At 34.7% G+C, this 14,356-nt stretch overlaps 1 long non-coding RNA gene across 1 annotated transcript in view; it reads right to left on the reverse strand.

Annotated features, from left to right (window-relative positions):
• Positions 1-13,430: 13,430 nt before the first annotated feature.
• Positions 13,431-14,356, reverse strand: part of LOC307176800 — a 29,198-nt gene continuing 28,272 nt past the window's right edge. Inside the window, exon 5 of the long non-coding RNA XR_013824895.1 lies at positions 13,431-13,526. This is a non-coding gene — a long non-coding RNA (uncharacterized lncRNA). The remainder of the gene's footprint in view (positions 13,527-14,356) is intronic.

Consider the following 14,356-nt stretch of genomic DNA (forward strand, 5'->3'; position numbering starts at 1 on the left):
TGTAAATAGAGTTATGGAATTTTGTTTTTCTAGTTATCCACTAAAATCTTCAAATTTGTCTTTTTCTTTCTTGAACATTTTAAGTGTAGTTATTTTATAGTCTGCTTCTAGCAACTTTGTTGTACAGATACACTGCTGTTTTTGATCATGTAAACTTGTCTCCAAAGTGCCTGGTTATTTTTCATTGATTTTCAGAATCAAGTATCAAAAATACATATATAATTTAAAACTTTGGATATTTATACCTTCCTATGGAGAAGATTTATATTTACTTTTTGCAGGAGGCTAGGGTATAGTACTTCAGCAACATTATTGACAATTTAGCAATATTATTCAGAACTATTTTAAGTTGGTTTTCAGATCTGTGAGAATCAGACTATTTCCAGTTCATCCTTTAAGGTTTCCACATAAACTCTGTTTAGCAGCTAACCCTGACACCCCACCTTCAGAGGGTCCTAAAGCCCTCTTTCATCCAACTAGATCAGGAGTTGGCAAACTAGATTTTCTTCGACTAAGATCGGAAGGCAAATCTGGCATGCTGCTTGTTTTTGTATATAGATTTTAATGGGACACAGTCATGCCCATCCATTCACATATTACCTACAGCTGCTTTCTCACTACAATAGCAGCAGATTTGAAAAGCATGGCAGAGACCTTAAGGGCCACAAAACCTAAAATATTTATTATTTAGTCCTTTACAGAAAAAGTTGGCTGATCCTGGAATTGGCTGTTGACCCTGATAGAAAAGCAGAAAACCCAAGTGTTTATAGTTTCTCTTGGTGTCCTGTATCTCTAAAAATCTTGATCCATACATTCTGACACTGTCTTATTAGCACTCTCAAATTGTGAAACAGAGAGTGTTTCCCCCCCACCCCATGCTATTTATCCAGTCTTTCTCAGTGGGAGAGTCATCCAAAACACTCAGTCCAGCACTACCCCAAGAGGAAGCCTCTTCTAGACTCTAAGAAGAGAAGCAGTGGGATAGCTTTAGTAGGTAGCCTTTTAGTGTGGTTTACTATGAGTAAAGCACGAAACTAAAATCTGTTGGGTAACATAAAAGATGGAAAACCCCTACTCTTGATGAATTAAAATCTATTTGTATATTATGTAGTGATAATGCATTATGCATCCTTTAATCCTCTCATAATAAGTAGGATGTGGTGGTCATACTGATTGGGCCAAGTAAGGCCATATCGGTGCTTTGTGAGGTCCATGGAGTCCTTCTAGAGGTCTGTCTATGAATTTTAGAATATTCAAAAATGTTCATTAATACAGACGAATATCAACAGCCTTGTGAATATGACTTTTATTTAAGTAGACTGTCAGAAACCAGGCTCTACCACTTCCTACCATTATGCTCAAATTTTCTGAGCCTAATTATCTTCCTCCTTTTAAAAATGAACTTAATAATACTTTGTAGAATTGACTTGAGAACTAAATGAGATGACACACACAGCATGCCTACCAGAGGGTCAATCCCTATCCTCTTATTTTATCTGAAGCACGATGCAGGATAATGGACCACCTCCCTGCTCCATATTAGAACACCTGGGAGATAATGCAGATGCCTATGACTAACCCAGACCAATTAATTCAGAATCTTTCAAGGGTAAGCTGGGGTATCCCCAAGTGATTCCTCTGTTCATTCAGGGTTAAGCACAACTGAATAAGTAAAGAAATTTCAAGCTAGACAGATCTGGGTTCAGATTTTTCCACCACTGTGTGCACTCTTAGTTCAATGGCATTTTATCATTTTAATTTTATTTCTCAATATTCCAATTTATAAAGTATGGATAACATCACTTTGCAATACTACTGAGAAATTAGCAAATGATGTATGTAAATGTCCTGACACACAGTAGTTACTTGATACATGGAAGCTTTTACTATTTTTATTAGTCCGTTCTTTCCTGACAAATTTACGTTTCCATTACTCTGTGTTTCTACCTTGATTATTCTCTTCAGCTGCAGATTTCCCTAGATCTTTGTTGCTTACTTCTCATCATTCTTCTTGCCATTTAACTGCTCTGAAGGTTTTTCTTAATCATCAAAGCTAAGGTAACCATTTGTACATAAGGATCCTCCATTTAGTTAGTCTATCTTTGTATTTTTCATGTTACTTAACTGTCCATGAAATTATCTTTTTTTTTTTGTGTATGTACTTGTCTCTCCCTTTGCAATATGAGTCTTATCATTTTATTCCCAGTGCTTAGAACAAACATGGCTTAGAAGGCATTCAATAATTGCATGTAGACTGAGTGCATTAAATTCTGATCTAAAACTACAACTAAAGAACACTATGTTTGCTAACTCTATACAAAATTCTTTAACTTATCTCAATTAGGTGTGCATACAATATCTGTGAATTTGTCTAACATTTCTTTTAGAATATATGCTCCTTGAGTTTACAGTCAATTTATTTTGCATGGTGATCCACTCAGCACCTAGCAATAAATATGATAATAAATAAATCAACCAATTTGTCCTATAAAAGACAAAAATGGCTGATGAGAAAAACAGTTACTTAGGGCATATGAAATATATTAAAATTATTAAAGCTACATTTGTGCCAGGATTAAAATACATAGAAGCAATAGGGTATAATAGATATGATCTTATGCTGTTGACGTAGAGAAAGAAAATTCTAGCTGGACACTGCAGCAGTAAGGGCTCATTATGCCTAACCCATATTCCTGGGAACTTGCTGTCTGCTCCTGCTCGTATCCTACTTCCAGAATCGGCATTTGTATACCTGAAGGTTTTTTTTTTTCCTTTTTCATCAGTGAAAAGCAAGACTGTTCACATGTGATTGGTCCAGGAATTAAAACAGACAGGAGCATCCCTCAATTAATAACACAATATTTGCTCTAAAATTACCCCAGCTTTCTTGTCTCGGCTGTGATAACTCTTAGGTGTGGCATTTGCACTGTCTCCAGATTTTCCTCATTATATTGAGTCACGTTCGGTGTTAGCTAATGGTGAGCCCTCTCTTTTTTTTTTGTTTTTGTTTCTGTTTTTTTTTTTTTTTTTTTTTTTTTGTGGTACGCGGGCCTCTCACCGCTGTGGCCTCTCCCATTGCGAAGCACAGGCTCCGGACGCTCAGGCTCAGCAGCCATGGCCCACGGGCCCAGCCACTCCGCAGCATGCGGGATCCTCCCAGACCGGGGCACGAACCCGTGTCCCCTGCATCGGCAGGCGGACTCTCAACCACTGCACCACCAGGGAAGCCCCGGTGAGCCCTCTCTTGACTGTCTTTGCTTGAGTGTAATCACTTACTCACTCCCCTACCAGCATTATCTGCATTTCACGAATAAACTCCTTGTTCCGGAATCCTAGTTTTGGGGTCTTCCACTTATAAACTCTGTAATTTTGGATGAGTAAATTATCTAACATTTGCCTCAGTTTGTTCATCGATAAACTACAGATATAAAATCATCTGTGTCACCACTTTGCTGTAGGATTTAAATAAGTTGATGCATGCAAAACACTTAGAAGCAAGCCTGGCATGTATTAAGCTCTCAATAAATGGTATTGTCTTATCGTTATCTGACTTCACTTTGGCTGATGCCAAGGGCTCTGCATAGATTATCTATGTAACCTTTATAACAGGCATAGATTGATATTTAAACGGGTTAAGTAACTTACTTCAAGTCTTAGAAAAGATGTGAAAATGGAAGCTAAGTCTGTCACTCCCCAATAAAATTTCTTAAATGAAGCCTTTTAGCATTATTTTAAATTTCATTTTTAATAATAGCAAATTATTTGGCATATTGGCTGGTAATTTATAGATATCTGATGATTAGATAGGTAAGGGAAGTATACGTATGATGTAGATTTGGAAAATAGTTTTCAAATTTTAGTATGCACAAGATTCACTTGGCGGACTTTTAAAACTCAGATTCCTAGTCTCACACCTCGGAATATAGATTCAATTGGTATGGGATGATATCTGCATTTTTAACAAGCACGCTGATTCTAAAGCAAGCCTTTCAAGGAACACATTAAGAAGTATACTCATAGTTGTTTTTTTAAATTGATAGCTTCTAACCATAGTATTAGGATTACATTAAAGGTCCTAAAGGGCATGTGTAGCTTTTAGAACATATTTTATAAAATTGCAACACTTTTTGTAACACATTCTACCAGCCACGGAAAAACTCCAATTCCTAAAATGGGAGGACTAACCTATGTTTGCATTAATAAGTTAAGGAAACCTCATTAGAATGACGCATTAAAGACAACTTTTAAAGGTTTTAGATTTGTTTTGTTTTGTTTTTTAAACACTCTAGGAACATTTGGATCTTCTGCGAAAGACAGGTTGCTTACTCTCACAGTGAATAGGCCTTATGGTTTCAACCTACATAAAAATTCAGGGAAAAGCACTTTTTAAGCACCTTGCTTGCAGTTACCACATAGAGTCAGTGGGAGGTTGAGCCATTGCACTTTAAGAATAGAGAGAAACAAAAAAACAGGATGTGATGTTTGGGTTCTTTGTATTCTGTACTGTGTACAATTCTAAAGGTTAAAATGTAGCATTATAATTCTCAGAATTATAAGGAAGTATGTACTAGTTCCCCACCCCCCTCCCCCCTGCAAAGATTTCTTGCAAAGGAATGTTTATTAGAAAATGCTTTAACTCCCTGATTCTTTGATCGTCCCTACTGTATCTCTGGATTTTCTGGTAGAGCCAAACACTTGTTTCCTCTCACTGATTAAATAAATGAGATGCTGCAGGAACTTCTGTTTCCCTTCTATTTCCGTTGGGAATTTGTTTCTCTTAAATGAAAATAGCAAATGGCTACATGATTTAAATTGTAACTTTGTACCAAGACATTATTTACAAATCCTCAAGACTAAAAAAATTGTATAGTGAAAGAAAACATGAAAAGCAAATAATGTAGTGAGACTATATTGTGCTTTTCTACCAAATCAACAAATAAATTTTAAGCCTATTCCTGCTCATTTTCTTCCACTGTCTCTTGTAGTTGGCAGCTAGAGTGTTTAAGTCAAACAATAACTGGATTATGAATGTCTGCCAATTTCCTTCTTTCTTTGCTAGCAAACACAGTTTTTAGATTCCTAGCTGAGTCAACTCATTCCTACATTGAATGGAAAAATTAACCCATGCAGAAGAAACTGACAAAAGCCATGCTTAGTAGTGCTGGAAGGTGTATACTGTATACAGTATATGAATTACTGTATACTTTTATATAAGGGAATGGCATTTGCCATTAAAAATAATGAACTTTAAAACTATGTATACAACATATATTGCATTTGGTACTTATCAATTAATGAATAATTATTTATTGTTGAGTTTGCATATCTTACTATTTACATTCACCAATAGTCTACTTTTAACAAACAATAATTTGCAGAACAGAGTACTACCATTTGATTTTTTTTCCTCTTCTTGCTTGTGTACACAATACATTTACCACAAAAAATCAGTTAATAAATAATACTTTGGTCATCTGATACTTTCTGAATCAGCGTAGGCACAAGTTTTTCTCTAATACTGGCATAAGGGGCAATGAGCTGAGAGATAACTTTATAATTAGGTTCATTTTGCTTTATCAGTAACTAAATCTTTGAGGCAGCACAAGAAAGATGTATCTTGAACAGAATAATTTTCTATAGAGAAAATGTCATAAGCAATTTTCATTACTATTTCTATCACCAACACATATTTTTATGTGTTTGTATAATTTGATTATATTAATCAAGTTCTATACATGAAAAAGAGAAGAACCTCTTACAGACAAAAGAACACTAACCTACTTTTTAGAATAATAGTTCCTCAAGTGTGGTCCCAGTAGATTTTATGTAGGTTACTCAGGATTGGATAACGATTTTTAAAAAAGGAGAATGAAAAGAGCTTAAAGGTGGTACTACTGAGATTTGAGGTAAAAGAACTAAATTAAACTGACAAAGTAGTGGGCACCTTACTGTGGGCCTGACAATGATCACCTCATCTGATTTTTTTTTCCTGCTGCAATTCCAAATTGCTATATGTAATGAGAGGTTGCAGACCGAGATGGAATGAGAATAAATGCTATGGAGAAGACAATAAATAAAACTCAATGCTTACAACGTGAAAGGCACTGCACATACTACTGGGGGGATATAAAGATGAATAGTCTCTGATATCAAGAGTTCCTTATGATCAGAGCTCCTATTTACAAGCTGAAACTCTGGCATTAGAGGCAGACGCACGTATGTATATTTACTGATGTTCTCCAACCGGGGTGGTAACCATGTGTCCCTTACTAAGTTACTGTGTTCGCTGAGCCTGGAAGTAAGGTCCAACTCTTTCTAGATATCGATCTAGAGAACTAGACCAGCTGATAACTATCAACTCTGAAATAAATTTTCTTCATCATCCCTAGAAGAGGGAACACCAAATTTTCTCATGTTTTCCAGCCATAGCTAATTTGAAGAAACACGGGCAAGAGATCTTTATGCTATATCTTTGTAATGACTATAAACCTTAAACAGTTGTTGCAGAATAAGCTGTGTGCAGTTCCACAATTTTTCCCAGCAATACCATGATAAACAAAGTAATATAATACACAGTTTTTGAGGATCTAAAAGTGTATTCAAGATGAGTTCACAAAAATATTTTGAATTACAAGGGGAAGCCTAGACCCATGATTGATACAAGATTGATATGAATTCAACAGGCCCAACAAAAGGGCAAATTTATGCTTGACTAAGTTAGAGTAATAGTGCATTCGGAAAAAATTCTTTAAAAAATGTAAGAGTATTTTTTAAATATCTATACTTTAAGCTGAGTGGGGTGATGATACCCATTAAATAAGAAAAGACATATCTGAAAAAAATGGAAATTGTTTTAATGAAAATATAGCCATTTGGGAAAAAATAGGAAGTCTTAAAAATTGTGCACAGCTAATATCAGAATTGGCAAACAAGATGGCATAATTGAAGAAATGTTTCAAAATGCATCAAGAGAGTTAGAGGGATAGAAAATATAAACCAGATGCAAAATTTAAGAGATGAAGAGCTTACTAATAAAATCTGAATTATTGGCATTCTCAAAACTGAATAGAGAATAGAAGAGACTGAATGACAGAAAATTATTTGGGATTAAAGAAAGATATTAATCCTCATAGTTGAAAATTGGATGTATACTGAGAAGGATGCATTTTAAGCATGTTAAGCACATATACATTGAATAATACTACTAATAAGAAGAATAAACCCTGGAAATAAGAGGGTAAGGACAAACCCAGAAAAGCAATTAGAGTGAAAAATTAGAGTGAAAATGAGGTAAGCTATGATGGAATGGCAAAAAGATTGACTCAGATTTCTAATCTGAGCAAAATAGACTTGAGTAATATCTTTCAAATATTGAATAAAAAGTTGAACCTAGAATCCTATAACAAGTTATATTTTCCTTCATGAGTGAGAGTGAAATAGAAGTACTTTAGACATACAGTACTAAGAATTTTTACTGCTCACAGACCCACTATTATTAAAGCATATACTCCAATAAAAATGTTATATGGACTAAAATTGGAAAAGAAAGAAAGGTACAATTATCCAAAGTGATCATAGAAATTAGTCAGTGATATAAATCTAAGTCATAATTATGAAATAATAAGTATTTATTGTCTTAAAATATGACAAAATAACATAATTTAAAAGCATGGAAATTGAGGAGGTGTAAATTGGCAGGAAGTTAAAGTTCTTTGTTAGGATATCTAAATATTTAAAATGAATGCGCATGCTAATAATATAATGATAGTCATTAAAAGAATAAAAGTAAATTGTGTAGATTTCACACAGGTGGTGATATACAGAAATTTTAAAATGAGATCTATGAAAATTCAGGAAAAATAGGCAAAGAATATACACAGTAAATAGGAACCAATAAGTTAGAATAAATCTAAATGTATTAGCAATGAAAGTTCATATAAAGAGACTAAACTCTGCAATTTAAAACCAGACACCTTCTGATTGAGTTTTTAAAATCCAGGTATATGCCCTTTAGGGGAGGTTGGAAATAAAATCTAATTCTGAAAACTAATGGTTAGAATTGTTAGACCTCTATGAGAAGAGAGGAATTGTCAGTAGTGCTTTGGGTCTCCTACAGAACCTTCATGAGACCACTTTCTGGCACTGTGTTTAGTCCATGCTTTGGGGGTCAATGACTGTCAGGTTGGTATTTCTTCAACCACTTCCCTAGCCTCTGCTTAGCAGGGAAACCCAAGACACTATAAACCACTGCTAACCGACCATCATGGTTCTCTTTCTTGTTAGGAAATGTCTGTGTCAAATCTGCAGTCTCCTTCTGGAATTACTTCTACTTCCTACACAAAGTCGTACCTATTTTTATAAAAGACAAGATTCTGACTTCAAATAACAATGGTCATTATAAGAAATTTTTTACATGGCAAGAGCTAAAAATTAATGTATTTTAAAAGAACTTGAGTGAATAAAATGAGACAAAGTATTAAATATTAGATGGTCAGCTTCTTTAATTAGTATGTGGAGGCTCAGAAATAAAATTCTAAATCTAAGATCAGATCACTCAAAGGCTGTATCCTTCTGAAACTTGCCCTCCCTGCATCATTCTTTCTAATCAGACATGTCTGCACAACACGTATAGTCTTTTTATTCCTTCTGCTTCTTTCTCTGACCTTCTAAATAAGTTACACATTGTTTAGGTTTTCTCAGGAAAGGAACAATCACTTTATAAAATTGCTAGACCACAAGGTAGAAGGTAGATCTATAGAAGCTGAATTTAAATTCCAGATCTAAAGTCAAGTTAAGAACTGTAATTAAGGATTTGCTTAACCCTTAGGAAGATAAGCAGAGATTTTCTGTAGAATTTAAAGTGTTGTTACATATTCATTGTTACAGATTATTAGATGCAACAACTTATTCACTTAAGTATTAACTCTTCAAATGGAGAAAAGCAATTAAAATCAGCAATATAGGGAAAAGAAGATTTAAGTAACCCAACTTTGCAAAAATTTCAAATTGCCTTAATTATGAAAAACAGAAAATAGACTACATAAGGACATTTCAGAAATCTTACAAATGTGGGAAATTCTTCTAATTACGATAGATAATTAATGTCTATCGTAATTTTGAAAAAAATAAACATGTCCTAAAGGGTGCTTTGAACACCTCCAAGTGGCTTTAGTACATGTGCTTCCTCTAAGATAGCTATAGATATCTATAGATATACGTGTGTGTGTGTGTATGTGTGTGTGTGTGTGTGTATATATATATATATATATATATATATACACTGATAATAGTATGTTTATTTTCCGGCAACAATGTCCTTTAATTAAAGGGTGATATTTAAATATATTGGCTATGATGCAGCAGTTAAAAGTAAATACTTAGGGGCTTCCCTGGTGGCGCAGTGGTTGAGAGTCTGCCTGCCGATGCAGGGGACACGGGTTCGTGCCCCGGTCCGGGAGGATCCCACATGCTGCGGAGCGGCTGGGCCCACGACCCATGGCCGCTGAGCCTGCGCGTCCGGAGCCTGTGCTCCGCAGCGGGAGAGGCCACAGCAGTGAGAGCCCCGCGTACCGCAAAAAAAAAAAAAAAAAAAAAAAAAAAAAAAAAAAAAAAAAAAAAAAAAAAAAAAAAAGTAAATACTTAAAACTATGGACACTAGCATAGATAGATCTAAAATCAGACTTTTAGGTGAAAAAATACACTCAACAGTATATTTTCATGATACAAAGATAACGATGCCATTTACATAAATTTTAAGGCACAGACCAAGAATAATAAATTGTACATGTTTGCATATGTAAGGAAAAGTGGAAAAATGTACACAGGAAAGGTATATCACATAATGATGAAAGTGATTGTCTTGGGGATTGAATAAACAGAGGTTTGTGCTGGTCGTCAAAAGAGACTTTGATTTTATAAGTAATGTTCATTTTATTTTTTTTGAAAACTTGAGGGAAATAAGACCAACATATGAGTGCTGTTTCACTGGTCAAGATGGCTCTGTTATGTTTAACTTCCCTGAGACACGTTAACACTAGCAGATAAGGAGGAAGGCAGAAAGTTTTAATGAGAACTTCAGACAAGAAAAACATCTCTGCGGGACATAAGGATAAAAACATGGTGAGCAGGCTGAAGTGGTAGACCTGCTGGGCTTTTAATCCAAATAGTATAATAAAGGAGTTTAAAATGTTTCTCTTAAGATGGGAGACTGATCCAAGTATATGTGGAAAGCCAGAGACCATGGATACATTTCTTCAATTTATGAAAAGATAGTGGGAAAAATACTTGGGCTGAATTTCCCTGGAAGCTATGTATATGGACTTAGAGAAGGACAACAATGACAGAACTTGGAGACAATGAATTGAGCCAAGATACTCAATATCACTGTCAATGCAAAAGAAAAAAAAAAAAAGGCAAAGATCATACACTTGTTGTCAAACAGAGCTGTGCTTAGTACTTGATGTGACATGGGGGACTGCAAACCATGGGAACCAAGGGGATTAGCAGGCACTTGTTATATGATTTGGGCAGCCCTAAGTGAGTGGAAGGAGGGTTCAAAGAAAATGGGAGTTTCTGGAGTGGGTGCAGTCAGTGACCACGTGTCATAATGATTTCTATATAGGATGTTAGAGGAATGAAGCTGAGCCGAGTCGCCTTTGGAAAAGAAGTAGAAGCCACTCAAGTTAGCTGGTGGGGAGGGATGCTTAGTCATTTATGTGGTTGTGCTGTGTATTTGTTTTCATGAGTTTTGATTATAGCATGGTCTTGTTTTTGTCTCATTCCATCAATGATAACAGATAACTCATATCTGATGTTGATATTCTTTGAAAATGTTTATTTCCAGCAAGGGAACATTACAACCTATCTGACGGGAACTAGACCAAATGCCAGATGTCACCTCTCAAGACTGCACTTTTTCTTTTTCATCGCCATGGGGCAGCGCTGACATGCTAAGACTTGTTTCTATATGGGCGCTATAGAGGCTTTAGAGGAAGTAATTGCCTAGTTGAATACTGGAGGGGGATGCACAAGTAATGCAGGGCCAAAATATATATAAATGTATTTTTACTCAAAATGTAGGGATAAACCCAAATTCCAAAATCCACGAAGAAATGCAATAATAAGGAAGACAAATTAGTAATTTTTAAAATGTACTCCAAATTATTTTATTGGAAAATTCTGAATAACAACTTTTAAATAATTAGGTATAGGCTATTTGAGGAGAGAAAGAAGTCGTAATTTCCTTAGAAAATTGCAAAATAGTAGCAATGGTTGTTGATTCTAAGTATAGCAATATAAGTGATTTATTTTATTATTCTTTATATACTTATGCTCTTCTGTATTTTTTAAAATTCCTCAAACAACAAGTTCCTGAAAGCTTTACTGGAAAACTGAATATCTAGCATGGATTTAGCATCTATGAACCAGTTCTTTTCATGCTCAGTTATGAAAATGTGGGAGATCTGACGTTACCCTCAAGAGCCTGATGGTGGAGTTGGGATGACACATTGTATATACAAAGGCAAAGAAAATATAGCAGAGAAGTTAAGTAGTGGAGGCTATAGAAATTCATCAAATGAACACAGAAGCAAAAGAAGAATTTTATTACTTTAAGTAGTGAAAAGGGTTTTTTCCCTCCCTTGGTCATAAAGAAATCTCTGTCAGTCTAACTTACAGAAAAATAAGAGTCTGAATGTTTATTTCTAGATTATTACTAGAGATAGTATTTAATTAAATCACATGTAAGTTACCTCATACATAACATGTATGCTAAGATTGAGTGTGGATGAAGTTTTCAACTATTCTATAAAATAAATGGAAAGAAGAGATATATTTCATTATCCAGTGTAATGGAATTTTTTTAACTTTTATTTTATATTGGAGTATAACTGAAGAATGTTGTTAGTTTCAGGTTTACAGCAAAGTGGTTCAGTTATACATACATGTATCTATTCTTTTTCAAATTCTTTTCCCATTTACGTTGTTACATAATATTAAGCAGAGTTCCCTGTGCTACACAGTAGGTCCTCGTTGGTTATCCATTTTAAATATAGCAATTTATACATGTCAATGGAATTCTGCATTGTAAAATTTCTTTGTTCTTACACTTTATAGTTTATTCCTCCTACCGTGTCAATATAATTAGTTACACATACCAAATATGTTCTTTCATTTATCCATTTTCTTTTAGAAATCTCAGTGGTTGCACCACCCAAATGCACCCTTCAGGGCAGAGGTGCCCATTTCATCAGGTGCTGGGGGCTCACAGCACAGTGCCTTCCCAGGTTTGCCTTGGTTTAAGGTAGTAGCCTAATTCAAGGAAATGTCCCTCTTCCTGGAGACAGCCAGTTCCATTGAGTGGATGCTGAGGGATTAAAAGTCCTGGGCCCAAAGAAGACATACAGATGTCCAAGAGGCACATGAAAAGATGCTCAACATTGCTAATTGCCAGAGAAATGCAAATCAAAGCTACAATGAGGTGCCACCTCAACAGGTCAAAATGGCCACCATTAAAAAGTCTACAAATAACAAACGTTGGAGATGGTGTGGAGAAAAGGAACCCTCCTACACTGTTGGTGGGAATGTAAATTGATGCCGCTGCTATGGAAAACAGTATGCAGGTTCCTCAAAAAACTAAAAATAAAGTTGTCATATGATCCAGCAATCCCACTCCTGGGCATATATCAAGACAAAACTATAATTCAAAAAGTTACATGCATCCCTATGTTCATAGCAGCACTTTCCACAATAGCCAAGATATAGAAACAATCTAAATGTCCATAGACAGAGGAATGGATAAAGAAGATATGGTACATATTTACAATGAAATACTACTCAGCCATAAAAAAAATGAAATAATGCCATTTGCAGCAACATGGATGGACCTAGAGATTATCTTACTAAATGAAGTAAGTCAGAAAGAGAAAGACAAATATCATATGATATCACTTATATGTGGAATCTAAAATATGACACAAATGAACTTATCTATGAAACAGAAACAGACTCACAGACATAGAGAACAGACTTGTGGTTGTTAATGGGGAGAGAGAGTGGGGCAGGGATGGATTAGGAGTTTGGGATTAGATGCAAACTATTATATACAGAATGGATAAACAACGTCATACTGTATAGCATGAAAAAATATATTCAATATCCTGTAATAAATCATAACTGCAAAGAACATGAAAAGGAATATATGTATATAAATAACTGAATCATTTTGCTGTATGGCAGAAATTAACACAACACTGTAAGTCAACTATACTTCAATAATAATAAAAAAGAATTCTGGGCCCTTTACTTCAACGAAGGACATCTTTGAAGGTCCATCTCAGCTCCAGAGTGGCCCACGGGATGGGCTGACACTCTGTGACCACTGTATACCAGCTTAACTTTTCCCCCTGCCCAACTTCGCTTCCCTTTACCCCTTTCTTACCTTAGTTCCAGAGATCACCCAGTGAAAAACTTCCTGTATGTGAAATTTCTACTTCAGGAAATCTTCTTTAAAAAAAAATGTCTGCAATCTGTAAATGGAAATGGAAATCTAGTACAAATTTGAACGCAAATTTGTATTTTTTGCTCAAATGTTTTACATTATTAATGTTTGTTACCAAATAAAAATGTTTAGTTTCCTTTATAACTAATGTACAAATATTAAATCTAAGAATAAGTTAGATTTTTTTTCCATTTTTGTGTCATTTAATTCAGATTTTTTTCAATGTTCTTCCTTTGGAAAATTCAGATAAAGCGAGAGATTTCCTGATTTCCACATTGAAATGCTGGATCACAGGAAATATTAAATAGCTTTTTGGGAAAGATGCTGAAAAGGATAAATTGCACAACCATATTCTTTCATCATAGAATCCTTAAATAATATGAAAAATCATGCTGCAAATGAAACTCTCATCAAGTTTTCATAGTAAAAATGTAAATAAAAAGGTCTTTTGCTAAGTTTATCCTTTTGTTATCATGGAAAGTATCATCTTGTTATCAAGGAAAAAACCTTGTCATGTATATTTGTCAACTTTTAAAATATATGAAACAAAAATTCACCTCTAATTCCTTGATTCCCACTTACATGTTCCTCCACGAATTTAATAGCTTTATTGAGATCTAATTTGTATCCCATACGCCTCACCCATTTAAAGTGTAGAGTCAATATTTTTTAGTATATACAAAGATATGTTCAACCATCACCACAGTCAATAGCAGAACATTTTTTCACCTCAAAAAGAAACCCCTTTCCTTTTAGCTGTCCCTTCCCTCTAGTTATAATATAATCTAATAATCTAAATATTAACCTGCTTTTTGTGGCTGTATTTTATATTAATAGAAATATATAGTACATATAGTA

This window comes from Stenella coeruleoalba (assembly GCF_951394435.1).
Source record: "Stenella coeruleoalba genome assembly, chromosome: 18".
NCBI classification, from domain to species: Eukaryota; Metazoa; Chordata; class Mammalia; order Artiodactyla; family Delphinidae; genus Stenella; species Stenella coeruleoalba.